Raw genomic sequence first — 12,549 nt, 5'->3', positions numbered from 1 at the left:
TTTTTAACACCTATCTTACTCTTGCTAAGGTTTCTCTTTAACAAAGCAAAGCCTTCTTCACAATATCTGAGTAGAATTAAATCACACTGTTTTATTGTCATTTTATTTATGGCTATGGAAAGTTCTATAGATAACAAAAAAAGATAACTGGTTTTTCATATGTGGTAGTGAAATAAACTTCAGCAAAAAGTGGATCCATTTAAATTATATATAAAGTAAATGGTGGTATAGGAAAGACAGATCAGCAAAAATGATAATGGGAATAAGTAACTGAAGGAGAGAAATGTGGATTTAGAAAGATTGCTTGTAGTTGACACGGATGGGGACTACAGGGGGTGAAATTGGAAGTGGGCTGGCCAGTTAGGGGGCTGTTGCAGTATCCCTGGTGAGAGCAAACTTGAGCTTAGATCAAGGCAGCCTCCAAAGGATGAACAAAAGGAGTAGGCGGCTGGCCTCCAGAAGGCCGGTGACAGACAGGAGACACCAGAGCATGTTCTAGGGAGCTGACACTGACTGAAGTCCACTGGGTAGGTTCAAGGGAGTTGAGAGAGACCAAGTCCCAGGGCCGGACCCCAGGTCTAAGGCAGTGAAAGTACTGGGCATGAAGACAAGAATTTTAAATTCCATTATTGGCCTTGGGTGCCAAGGTGAGCTCATACACAGGAATCAAGGAGCAGGAGGCAGCTTGCTGCTGGATCCTAAACCTGGCTCGGCACCACATTCACCAGGGGAGCTATTAAAAAACACCTAAACCTTAATGTTTAGACATTAACTGGAATTGCCTATGCCTTGGGGGAATGGCCAGCAGCCCCTGTGGAAAACAGTTCAAGTCTGCCTTTTCATGTTTCCACTATATCATGGAGGAGATCAAGGGGTCAGACTGTGTAGACCGGTTCCGGATCATGCAGGAATGCATGCAGAAATACCCAGACATCTATCCCCAAGAGTCATCGGCGCCAGTCCAGACCTACTGGATCCTACTGAATCGACTAAGCTGGATCCCAGTGTACGATATATTTCACAGTTGCTCTGATAATTCTTGTGAACCCAACCTGGATGTAACCACAGTGTAAAAACCCTTGCTACTCAAAGTGAGGTTCGTGGGCCAACAGCATGGGCATCACCTCGGAGCTTGTTAGAGATGCAGAATCTCTGGCCCTACCTCAGACCTCCTGAACCATTTTAACGAGACTCAGAAAATGTATTTGCATATGAAAGTTTAGGAAGCACTGTCTTAGACCAGTGGTTTTTTTAATCCTGGCTGCACACTGGATCACCTGGGGACCTTCAAACCATAGTGGCTGGGAGTCTGGGAGTGCGGCCAAGGTATCAGTAAGAGTTTTTTTACATTAAGCCTTTTAGGAACACTCAGTTGTAGGAAATAACATAGAGCAATCCTGCATACACTTTACTCAATTTCCTCCAGTGGTAGCATATTGCAAAACTGTAGTAGAATATCACAACCGACATTGACATAAAGACAATCAAGTACAGAAGAGTTCCATCACCAACGTTGCCTTTCTATAGCCACATCCCCTTTCCTTCTCACCTCCCCCATCCCTAACCCCTGGCAACCACTAATCCGTTCTCCATTTCTATAATTGTGTCATTTCAGGAATGTTATATAAATGTCATATGGTTAGTAACCTTTTGGGACTGCTTTCACTTCACATAATTCTCTGGAGACTCATCCAGATTGTTGGGAATAGCACTAGTGCATTCCTTTTTACTACTGTGTAGTATTCCACAGTTGGTTTCTCATTCACCTATCAAAGGGTATCTGGTTGTTTCCAGCGTTGAGCTATTATGAATAAAGCTGCTATAAGCATTCATGTTCAGGTTTTTTGTAGGCAAATAAGTTTTAGTTTCTTTGGGATAAATGTCCAGGAGTACAATTACTCAAGTTTATGGTAGTTACATGTTTAGTATTTTAAGAAACCGGCATACTCTTCCAGAATGGTTGTATCATTTTACCTTCCCACCAGAAATATATGAGTGATACAGTTTCTCTGCAGTCTTCCTCAGCATTTGGTGTTGCCACTGTCTTTTATTTTAGCCATTCTGATGGCTGTGCAGTGATATCTCATTGTGGTTTTGATTTGCACTTTTCTGATGGCTAGTAATACTGAACATCTTTTCACAGGCGGATGGGCCATCTGTATCATCTATTTGACGATGAAATGTTTCCTCATGTCATTTGCCCATTTTCTCATTGGATTGTCTGCTTTTTACTATTGAGTTTTGAGAGCTCTTCATATATTCTAAATACTAGTCCTTTGTAAGATATGTAGCTGGCAAATATTTTCTCCTTGTCTTTTTATCCTCTTAACAGGGTCTTTCACAGAACAAAATTTTTCCTTTTGATGGGGTCTAATTCATTGTTTTTTCTTTTTGTGGATCATGTTTTTAGTCACAAGTCTAAGAACTTTTAGCTTAGCTGTGGATCCTGAAGATTTCTTCTAATGTGTTTTTCTACAAGTTTTGTAGTTCTACATTTTACATTTAATGGTCTGTGGAGCATTTTGAGTTAATTTTTTGTTCGTATGTTTTTTAGACGGAGTCTCGCTCTGTCACCAGGCTGGAGTGAAGAGGTGCGATCTTGGCTCACTACAATCCCCACCTCCCGGGTTCAAAAGATTCTATATTTTTAGTAGAGACAGGGTTTCACTATGTTGGCCAGGATGGTCTCAATCCCTTAACCTCATGATCTGCCTGCCTCGGCCTCCCAAAGTGCTGGGATTACAGGCATGAGCCACCACCATGCCCAGCCTGAGTTAACTTTTTTATAAGACGTAAGGTTTAGGTTGTTCAGTTTTTGCCTATGACATCCAATTGTGCCAGCACCATTTGTTGAAAATGCTTTAATTTTGCGCCTTTGTCAAAAATCACCTGAGAATATTTGAGTGGTTCTATTTCTATTTCTTGACTCTCTGTTCTATTCTATTGATTTATGTGTCTACTCCTTTGCCAATACCACAAAATCTTGATTAGTGTAGCTATTAATGTATAGTAGTTTTGAAATTGGGTAGGTCGATTTCTCACATTTTATTCTCTTTTTCTCAAAATTGAGTTGTTCTAGTTTCTTCACTTTTCCCTATACATTTTAGAAGAGTCTTGTCTATATCTGTAAGACATCTTGCTGATATTTTGATAGGAATTGCGTTAAATCTGTATATTAATTTGGGAAGAATTGACATATTTACTCTGTTGAGACTTCCGATCCATAAACACTCTCCATTTATTTACATCTTTGATTTATTTCATCAGCATGTTGTAGTTTTCAGCACAGAGTCCTGTACAAGTTCATCTGAGAATGTGTTGTTTTCCTTTTTTTCCTTGTAGATATTTTCACTGAGTATAAGAGTCTGGGCTGACAGTTCTTTTTTTTCAGCATCTGAAAAATATAATGCCATTTTCTTGTCTCTATGTTTTCTGTGAGAAATCTGCTATCATTCCCATTATGGTAAGGTGTTTTTCTCTGACACTTTCAACATTTTTTTTCTTTCATTTTCAGGAGTTTAATTATTATGTGTTTTGGTGTATATTTGGGGGGCTTATCCTGTTTGGTTAACAGCTTCTTGATTCTGTAGAGTTAGGTCTCTTGCCAAATTTGGGACATTTTCAGCCATTATCTCTCAAAGCACATTGTCATTGCCACCCTTTTTCTCATCTCCTTCTGGGACTATGATTATATGAATGTTAGATCTTTTGTTATAGTCCCACAGGACCCTGGAGTTCTGTTTGTTTGTTTATTTGTTTATTAGTCTTTTCCCTCTGATGTTCAGATTTGGGAATTTCTATTGTTTTATCTTCCAGTTTACTGATTCTTTCCTCTATTCCTGCCTTCTTTAAGCCCATCAATTGGGTTCTTTTTTTTTTTTCAGGTAGAAATCATGTTTCCTTTTAATTGAATACTTAATTCACAATGTTTCCTCTCTTCCTGCTACTCTGGTAATAATTAGGTCCCCACCTCTCAAGAACATTGCACCTGGCCAGACCGAGAGCCAGTGTGAACATGGGCCCCAAACCAGGGCTTTCGGAATAACAAGGAACAGCCAAGCCAGCCTCTCCCTTCACTTAGAAAGGGACTGTGAATGCGAGGGTCCAAATCTTCACCGTCCAAACACAGAAAACTAAGAGCTCAACACCAACATGGAAACCAAAATGTATCAGGAATGAAGTGCAGTACACCTTCACATACTCAAGGTCAAGATGGGTTTGCAGAAATCGTATCTGACCATCTGGCCTCTGCTAGTAGAGGCCCCACCCCAGCATTTTTAAGAGAATATTTTTTTTTCTATTACTTGTATTATTTCCCCAAGGGGTACAAAATCTACCAAAAGGAATATAATGAATCAGAATAAATCAGCTCACTCACAAGAAACCTTCCTGGGTAATGGTTTTTAGTTGCTGAGCTTATTCAGCACATGATTTAAAAGTGGCAAAATTCAGGGCAATCTGAAAAGAGAATTCAAAAGTGGCAGCTACAGGTTTAGGTAGGACACACATACATACAACCCCCATTTTTTTTTCAGTGTATATGTCAAGAGGTCAAGACCACTGATCATCAAAATAAGTTATTTTGTATATTACAGTGCACAGGACAACAGAGGGAAAGATACTTTCTTGGAAGGTGACGACAAGGCTTTTTGCAAAAGGTCCACTTCAAAAGGACTGGAGCCCAGTGCCTTGTGGCCTTCGTTAACTTGACCCCTCCTCTTCTTTGGTTGCAGTGGCTTCAGTGGGAGCTGTTTCTTCTGCTTGTTCTGCTGGCTGCTTCTCTTCTTCCTCTTCCTCATCCTCATCCTCTTGGGGATAGAGGTCTGGGTATTTCTGCATGCATTCCTGCATGGCCCGGAACCGGTCTACACAGTCTGACCCCTTGATCTCCTCCATGCTATAGTGGAAGCAGGAAAAGGCTGACTTGAACTGTTCCCCACAGGGGCCGCTGGTCATTCGCCCAAGGCATGGGCAGTTCCAGTTAATGTCTCCATTGGCAGTATCTATCCATGCTCCTCGTATGGATCATTGGGTTCATCAGCCACCGATTCTGCATTGCTTGGAGTTTCCTGGTCTTCTTTGGTTACAAATATGATTTGATCCTTCCCTTCCTGCCAGCAGTAGGACATGGCTGCAGCCCAGCCCTGAGACCTTGCAGAAGCAGCAGCAGCTGCAGCTTCACGCCATAACCTTCCTCTCCTCAGGTAGGGCGGGCACCTCTGGATTCTTATTTCAACTATTATTTCCATTCTAAATTTCCATTGGTTCTTCTTTATATTTTCTATTTCTTTGCTGAGACTTTATTTTTTTAATTTGTCTCAAGTGTGTTCACATTTGCATATTGAAGCATTTTTATGATGATTACTTTAAATGTTTTGTCAGATAATTCTAACACTTCTGTCGTCGTGGTATCTATTAATTGCTTTATTTATTCATTTTTAAATTTATTTTTATTTTTATTTTATTTATTTATTTTTTAAAGACAGAGTCTTGCTCTGTTTCCCAGGCTGGAATAGAGTGGCATGATCATAGCTCACTGCAGCCGCAAACTCCTGGTTTAAGCAATCCTGCTGCCTTAGCCTCCCAAGTAGCGGGGACTACAGATGCACATCACCATGCCTGGTTAATTTTTTAAAAAAATTTTGTATAGATGAGGTCTTGCTATGTTCCCCAAGTTGCTCTCAAATTCCTGGGCTGAAGGGATTCTCCTGCCTCAGACTTCCAAAGTATGATTGCTTTTTTTTTCTCTTTGAGATGGAGTCTCACTCTGTCGCCCAGGCTGGAGTGCAGTTGTGCAATCTCGGCTGACTGCAAGCTCTGCCTCCCAGGTTCACACCATTCTCCTGCCTCAACCTCCTGAGTAGCTGGGACTACAGGTGCCCACCACCACGCCCAGCTAATTTTTTTGTATTTTTAGTAGAGATGGGGTTTCACCGTGTTAGCCAGGATGGTCTTGATCTCCTGACCTCGTGATCCGCCTGCCTTGGCCTCCCAGAGTGCTGGGATTTCAGGCGTGAGCCACCGTGCCCGGATAGTATGATTGCTTTTTAAAAATCCTATTTGGGCCAGGTGTGGTGGCTCACGCCTGTAATCCCAGCACTTTGGGAGGCCGAGGCAGGCAGATCATGAGGTCAGGAGATCGAGACCATCCTGGCTAACACGGTGAAACCCCGTCTTTACTAAAAATGCAAAAAAATTAGCCAGGCATGGTGGCATGTGCCTGTAGTCCCAGCTACTTGGGAGGCTGAGGCAGGAGAATGGCTTGAACCTGGGAGGCAGAGGTTGCAGTGAGCCGAGATCACGCCACTGCACTCCAGCCTGGGCGACAGAGTGAGACTCTGTCTCACAAAAAAAAAAAAAAAAAAAAAATCCTATTTGAATTCCCTTCTCATTTTTTGATGTGAAAAATGATTTTCAATTGAAATATGGAAATTTTAGGTATTATGAGACCTAGGATCATATTTAAATCTCCTGATTTATCTGGTTTTGACTGACACTGCCGTAGCAGGGGAAGCCGGAGGACACAAGGGGAGAGTATGCTGCCTCATTACTTCCAGGTGGAGGTAGATGTCCTGGCTCCCCACTTAGCTTCTCTTGACACCTGAAGGGCGTGGGTTTCTCATTATTGCTGAGCAGATGTGGGAGCTCCATCTCCCCACTAGGCCACTGAAGATAAGTCCCCAGCTGGGAGGGATGAGACTGCCTCCTCACTGCTCCCCATGCACCCCTACTGACACCGTGGGAGTGGGTGCAGGGCTTGTCATCACCTGACAGGATGCAAGTCCCAGCTCCCTGCTAGGAATGGCGGGGACACCACCCCAGCAGGGGGAGTTGAGTCACTTCATTACAGCTTGACAAGGGTGGAAGTCTTGGCTTCCCTCCCTCCTTCGCCTCATCTGGCTAGGACAGGAACGGGGCACAGTGTTTTTCTATGGTGTTTGGCTGAAATAGAGCAGGTGTTGTCTAAAAGTTTTCTATTTTGCTAGGCAGCCCCTTTCCCAGTCTTTTGGCTAGACACAGCAGGCTTTTGTTTTGCCTGTGCCGATTGCCATTTCTGAGCTGCCAGCTTCTTCAGCTCAAACTCTCTGATGTATGTGGCCAAACAAAAGCCCGGGGAACTCATCACAGTGTCATTCATTGAGTCCCAATGTTCCTCACTGCTTTGCCTTTGCCTCTCCACCTGTCAGAGTCTTCTTGTGTTTGCTTTAAATGTAACATCCAGAGTTTTGGTTGTACTTAGCAGAATAGAGAAAAGTACCTCTACTCAGTCTTCCTGAAAGAAGACATCTCAATATGTTTTAAAAGCTTTTGACGCAGTGGCTCACGCCTGTAATCCCAGCACTTTGGGAGACTGAGGCAAGTGGATCATTTGAGGTCAGGAGTTTGAGACCAGCCTGGCCACTATGGTGAAACCCCGTCTCTACTAAAAACATAAAAATTAGCCAGATGTGGTGGCAGGTGCCTGTAATCCCAGCAACCTGGGAGGCTGAGGCAGGAGAATCACCTGAACCTGGGAGGCAGAGTTTGCAGTGAGCTGAGATCATGCCATTGCACTCCAGTCTGGGCAACAGAGCGAGACTCCATCTCAAAAAAAAACAAAACAAAACTCTCAGGCAGGCAGAATCGAGAATTACTGGTATAGGCTGGCACCTCCATGAAAATAGGAACTGTGTTCATCCCTTGGCTATCATAATATCTGTACCTGGCAAGAATAATCATCAGTGAAGATTTTGTGGATGGTCTGATGGAAGGAAGGGAGAATGAATGGATAAATAGATGAATGAATAAATGAATCATCTGTGAATATCAGAATAGAACTAGGAACCAGATCGCGTCACACTCATCTATGCCCTATATATAAATAACTTCTATATATAAATAACCCGTATATATAAATAGCCTGGCCCCAGAACCAGCAATAGGGCTTGACCAGCAGGTGGTGCTAAAGAGCCCCAGGTGTGGGATGAGGTGGCAGCTGCAGGCAGGTATCCATCAGGTCACTTGACTGAAAGAGACAAAAGTTACAGGAACTCCTAATCACCTGGGAGCTCTCTCTTATAAATGCCGCATCTGCCTCTCTTTTTCTCCTGCCAGCTCTTTTATTTAGTTCAATATCATCAATCACTTTTTTCTTCCTCAAGAAGAGAACAGCCTGAATAACTTTGGTCTTTGAAAGTATATTGCTCAGAATTTAGTCTCCAAGGATTCGGAGCAAAATGAAAACATTATTCATCATGTCCTGAAATGATACTTGTGTGTGTGCTGGGTTTGGTAGTGTAATCACTGTGTCCTTGTCTCATGTTAGCACGGATATCCATATTTTCAAATTCCTTGGAATCTTTATTTAAAGCGTTTGTTTATTTTCCTCTTTTCACAGTGAAAAAGAGGATGATGTATTCACTATATCCCTTTCTCATGCTAGCACGGATGTCCATGTTTTCAATTCCCTGGAATCTTTATTCAAAGTGTTTATTTATTTTATTCTCTTCACAATGAAAAAGAGGATGGGGTAGGGGAGTATGTGAAGTTCACTGGAAGGTCTTAGCAGATGGGTGCCCCTTGGGCCTTTAAGTGAAACTTGCTCTTGAGTCACTGTGGAATCTCCTAGTGCAGGCACCAAGCCCTAAAAACTACAGAAGCCTCTGTTTCCACATCATTAAAATGGGGGGCAGAATTATTTTGGTGAGGTCACCAGCACGATGAGGATTAAATGACGCAATATGGAAAATCTCCCAGCCTGATGCAATCATGAAAATATTACTTTTCTTTTTCTTTTTTTTTTGAGACAGAGTCTCGCTGTGTCGCCCAGGCTGGAGTTCAGTGGCATGATCTCGGCTCACTGCAACCTCTGCCTCTCAGGTTCAAGCAATTCTCCTGCCTCAGCCTCCTGAGTAGCTGGGATTACAGGCATGCGCCGCCATGCCCAGCTAATTTTTTTTTTTTTTTAATTTTTTTATTTTTAGTAGAGACGGAGTTTTACCATATTAGCCAGGATGGTTTCAAACTGCTTACCTTGTGATCTGCCCGCCTCGGCCTCCCATAGTGCTGGGATTATAGGCGTGAGCCACCGCGCCCAGCTTCTCTCTTGCTTTTTGATGTTAGAAAGTAAGAGATAACTGAGCTGGGCTTTTAATGCTGCCTTTTTTTTTTTTTTTTCCTTCTTCCATTTAGTGATAATATCCTTCAGCTTTCCTTTCCTGCACTTAGCTTTAAAAATTCCAGCCTGTCACACCAGGGCTGCGGGTTGTGGGGAGTATACAAACAAACTAGTTCAGTCTCTTAAACCAAATTATAAAATGAGAGAAGATCACAGACGTGTAGGAGGAAAGGGTTTGATTTAGCTCTGTCATTCCTCTCCTTCCACTTCCGATGACTAATTTAGAAGTTACGCATAACATCTCCCTGCCCCTTTTACAAGAAACCATGAGATCTATTTTATCTAAATCTCGGTTCTGGTTAAAGCAGTTCTTCTGCTAAGCAACTAGTTTGTTTTCATTTAAATGATGCTGAGAATCTTATCACTGATCCTGTTTCCCAACACTGGTGCAGTGAAATAGATTTTAAAAACAGACAGAGATCTGGAACCCAAAGCAGTCTCTTTCTTAATCCACTGAAAAAATTTCAAAACAACTTGATTGAGGTGTAATTTTCCTATCAAAAAATTCACCCATTATAAGTGAGTCATATAATTCAGTTATCATATATTCAGTTAGTAAATTTACAGAATTGTGTAATCATCATCAGAATCCAATTTTAGAACATTTCTCTCTTTTCCAAAAGATCCCTGCCTGTTCCCCCCTCCAGGCAACCACTAATCTATTCTCTGTCTCTATAATATAATTTGCCTGTTCTGGACATTTCATATAAATTGAATCATTCAATGTGTTGCCTTTTGTGTCTGACTTCATTCACCTAGCATGATGTTTTTCCAGTTCCTCCATGTTGTAGCTTGGAATAGTACTGTGTTTCTTTCTAATGACAAATAGACCACATTTTAATCAAAATCCATTCACCAGTTGATGAACATTTGGGTTTTTTCCACTTTTTGGTTGTTATGAATAATGCTATGAATATCTGCATACAAGTTTTTCTGTGGTCACGTGATCAGTTCTCTTGGGTATATATGTAGGTGTGGAATCAATCACTGAGTCATATGGTAACCATGTTTAACCATTTGAAGAACTGTCAGACTGCTTTTCACAGTAGCTGCACCATTTTACATTTCCACCAGCAGTGTTTGAGAGTTCTTATTTCTCCACATCTTCACCACCACTTGTTATTGTCCTTCTTTTTAAATTATAGTCATCCTAGTAGATGTGAAGTGGTATCTCACTGTGGTTTTGATTTTTCATTTCCTTAATGACTAATGATGTTGAACATCCTTTCATGTGCTTTTGAGCCATTCCTATATCTTGTTTGGTGAAATGTCTATATAAATCCTTTGCCTATTTATAAATTGGGTTATTTATCTTCTTGTGATTGAGTTGGAAGAGTTCTTTATATATTTTGGATATATTAGATATATGATATATCATATATATGACCTATAAATATTTTCTTCCATTCCATAGCTTTTCATTTTCTTAGTGGTACCTCTTGAAACCCAAAAGTTTCTCATCTTGATGAAGTCCAATTTAGCAGTTTTTAAAAATTCCTTATGCCTTTGGTGCTGTATCTGAGAAATCTTTGCCTAACTCAAGGTCACAAAAATTTAGCTTTTACATTTAGGACTATCATCAATTATGAGCTAATTTTTGTGTATGATATGAGGGAAAGGTCTAAATTCATCCTTCTGCTGGTAGATCTCGGTTGTTCCAGCATATGAATTATTGCATTTTGTCTGCTGCCTTCTTCTATCCCCTCCTCTATTTTAGCATTCTCAGAGGTGAGCAACAGTCCCCCTCCTGCCCCCAGTGGCAGCCCCCCACCCCCCACTTACCCCCACTCTTATAAAATCTGGAGTTTTTGCATGAAATCTTTTAGGTTTTTTTTTTTTTTTTTTTGAGACGGAGTCTCGCTCTGTCGCCCAGGCTGGAGTGCAGTGGCCGGATCTCAGCTCACTGCAAGCTCCGCCTCCCAGGTTTACGCCATTCTGCCGTCTCAGCCTCCCGAGTAGCTGGGAGTACAGGCGCCCGCCACCTCGCCCGGCTAGTTTTTTGTATTTTTTTAAGTAGAGACGGGGTTTCACCGTGTTAGCCAGGATGGTCTCGATCTCCTGACCTCGTGATCCGCCCGTCTCGGCCTCCCAAAGTGCTGGGATTACAGGCTTGAGCCACCGCGCCCAGCCAAACTCTTTTAGTTTTTAAATGTTGTCAATTATTCAATTGTTTCATTTGTCTTCTTGATACATCAGATATATATCAGATATATGAGACCAACAGACTGTCCTGATGGCACAACTCCAATCCCAGAGTTCCAGAAGAGAGGATTGGGCTGACTGGTCTGTTCTGGGTCAGAGGACAACTTCTGGTTCAATCAGGTGTGCCCAGGGGTCAGGGTTACATAGTATAATTATGGCTGCCAGAGCCCACCCTAGGTGAGATGATGGTTCTCAGAGAGGAGGCTTGACTTGAGCTGGGCAAATACCCCAAAAGGTGTCCACTCCTGGGTCATTATCTCATATTCAGCATTCTGCATCCCCTATGAACCAGCTTGAGGTTTCTACCTGGGGGCTTGCAAAATTTGTGGGTTTTTTTTACCCTGTGTAGTGTTCAAGAAGACAAATGAAACATTTCAGTTGAATAATTGACAGCATTTAAAAACTAAAATATTTCATGTAAAAACTCCAGATTTTGTGTTTCCTTTTAAAAACAGGCAGATCTGAGTCTGCAGCAGTTGGTGGCATGTGAGTGGCAGCTGCCCCTTCAAACAGAGAACAGGCTCTCCAGGTTACCTCGGTCCCCACCACTCCCTCTTGCTCCACACGCAGTCCTCTGTTCTTAGTAGCTTTTCTTCTCTGACTCTGTAGACTCTTTGCATGTGTACCTCCACCCCTGGAAAACCCACTGGGGCCTCTGCCTGCCCACAAGGTCATCTGCCTCTTGCATCTTACCCAGGGGCTGACTCTTAAGCCAGAACTCCTCTAGATTCTAAGTCAGTCAGGTTCCTGTAATACTAGGCCCATAATGGCATTTTGCTATTTGCAGTCTGCTCTATTCATCACAACCAGTGGCATTGATAAGCCTGGGTGTTTCATGGAAATTATGACCTGGCCAGACTTAATGAGACTATGCAGTACTGGAGCACTTTCATGCATGACACCTCTTTCTCAGAATTAGATCAAAGAAATTAATGCTCTGACTTACTTGACTAGAATAACCAGCCCACAAATGAGGAAGAGGATAGAGCAGTTTGGACTGGGGAGTAGCAGGTGAGGCAGTTTAGAATGAATCAAGAAAGGAATCCCAAACTCTCACTTTGTACTAGAGAAAATAAAAGATGTGCTAAGTATGTGGAAAACATCTATTTTTATTTTTTTATCAAAGAAATCTATTTTATTTTATTTTTTCAAAATGAATGCAGTTAGCTCTTATTTTCCCTATTATAAAA

General features: G+C 41.9%; 1 protein-coding gene and 1 pseudogene across 1 annotated transcript in view; one reads left to right on the top strand and one right to left on the bottom strand.

Annotated features, from left to right (window-relative positions):
• The window catches only part of HRH1 (histamine receptor H1), a 110,047-nt gene that overhangs the window by 77,463 nt on the left and 20,035 nt on the right, over nucleotides 1-12,549 (top strand). The window lies entirely within an intron of this gene.
• On the bottom strand, nucleotides 4,702-5,129 carry LOC108584508 (annotated as a pseudogene).

This window comes from Papio anubis, chromosome 2 (assembly GCF_008728515.1).
Source record: "Papio anubis isolate 15944 chromosome 2, Panubis1.0, whole genome shotgun sequence".
NCBI classification, from domain to species: domain Eukaryota; kingdom Metazoa; phylum Chordata; class Mammalia; order Primates; family Cercopithecidae; genus Papio; species Papio anubis.
This window is presented reverse-complemented; position numbering and strand designations above follow the sequence as displayed.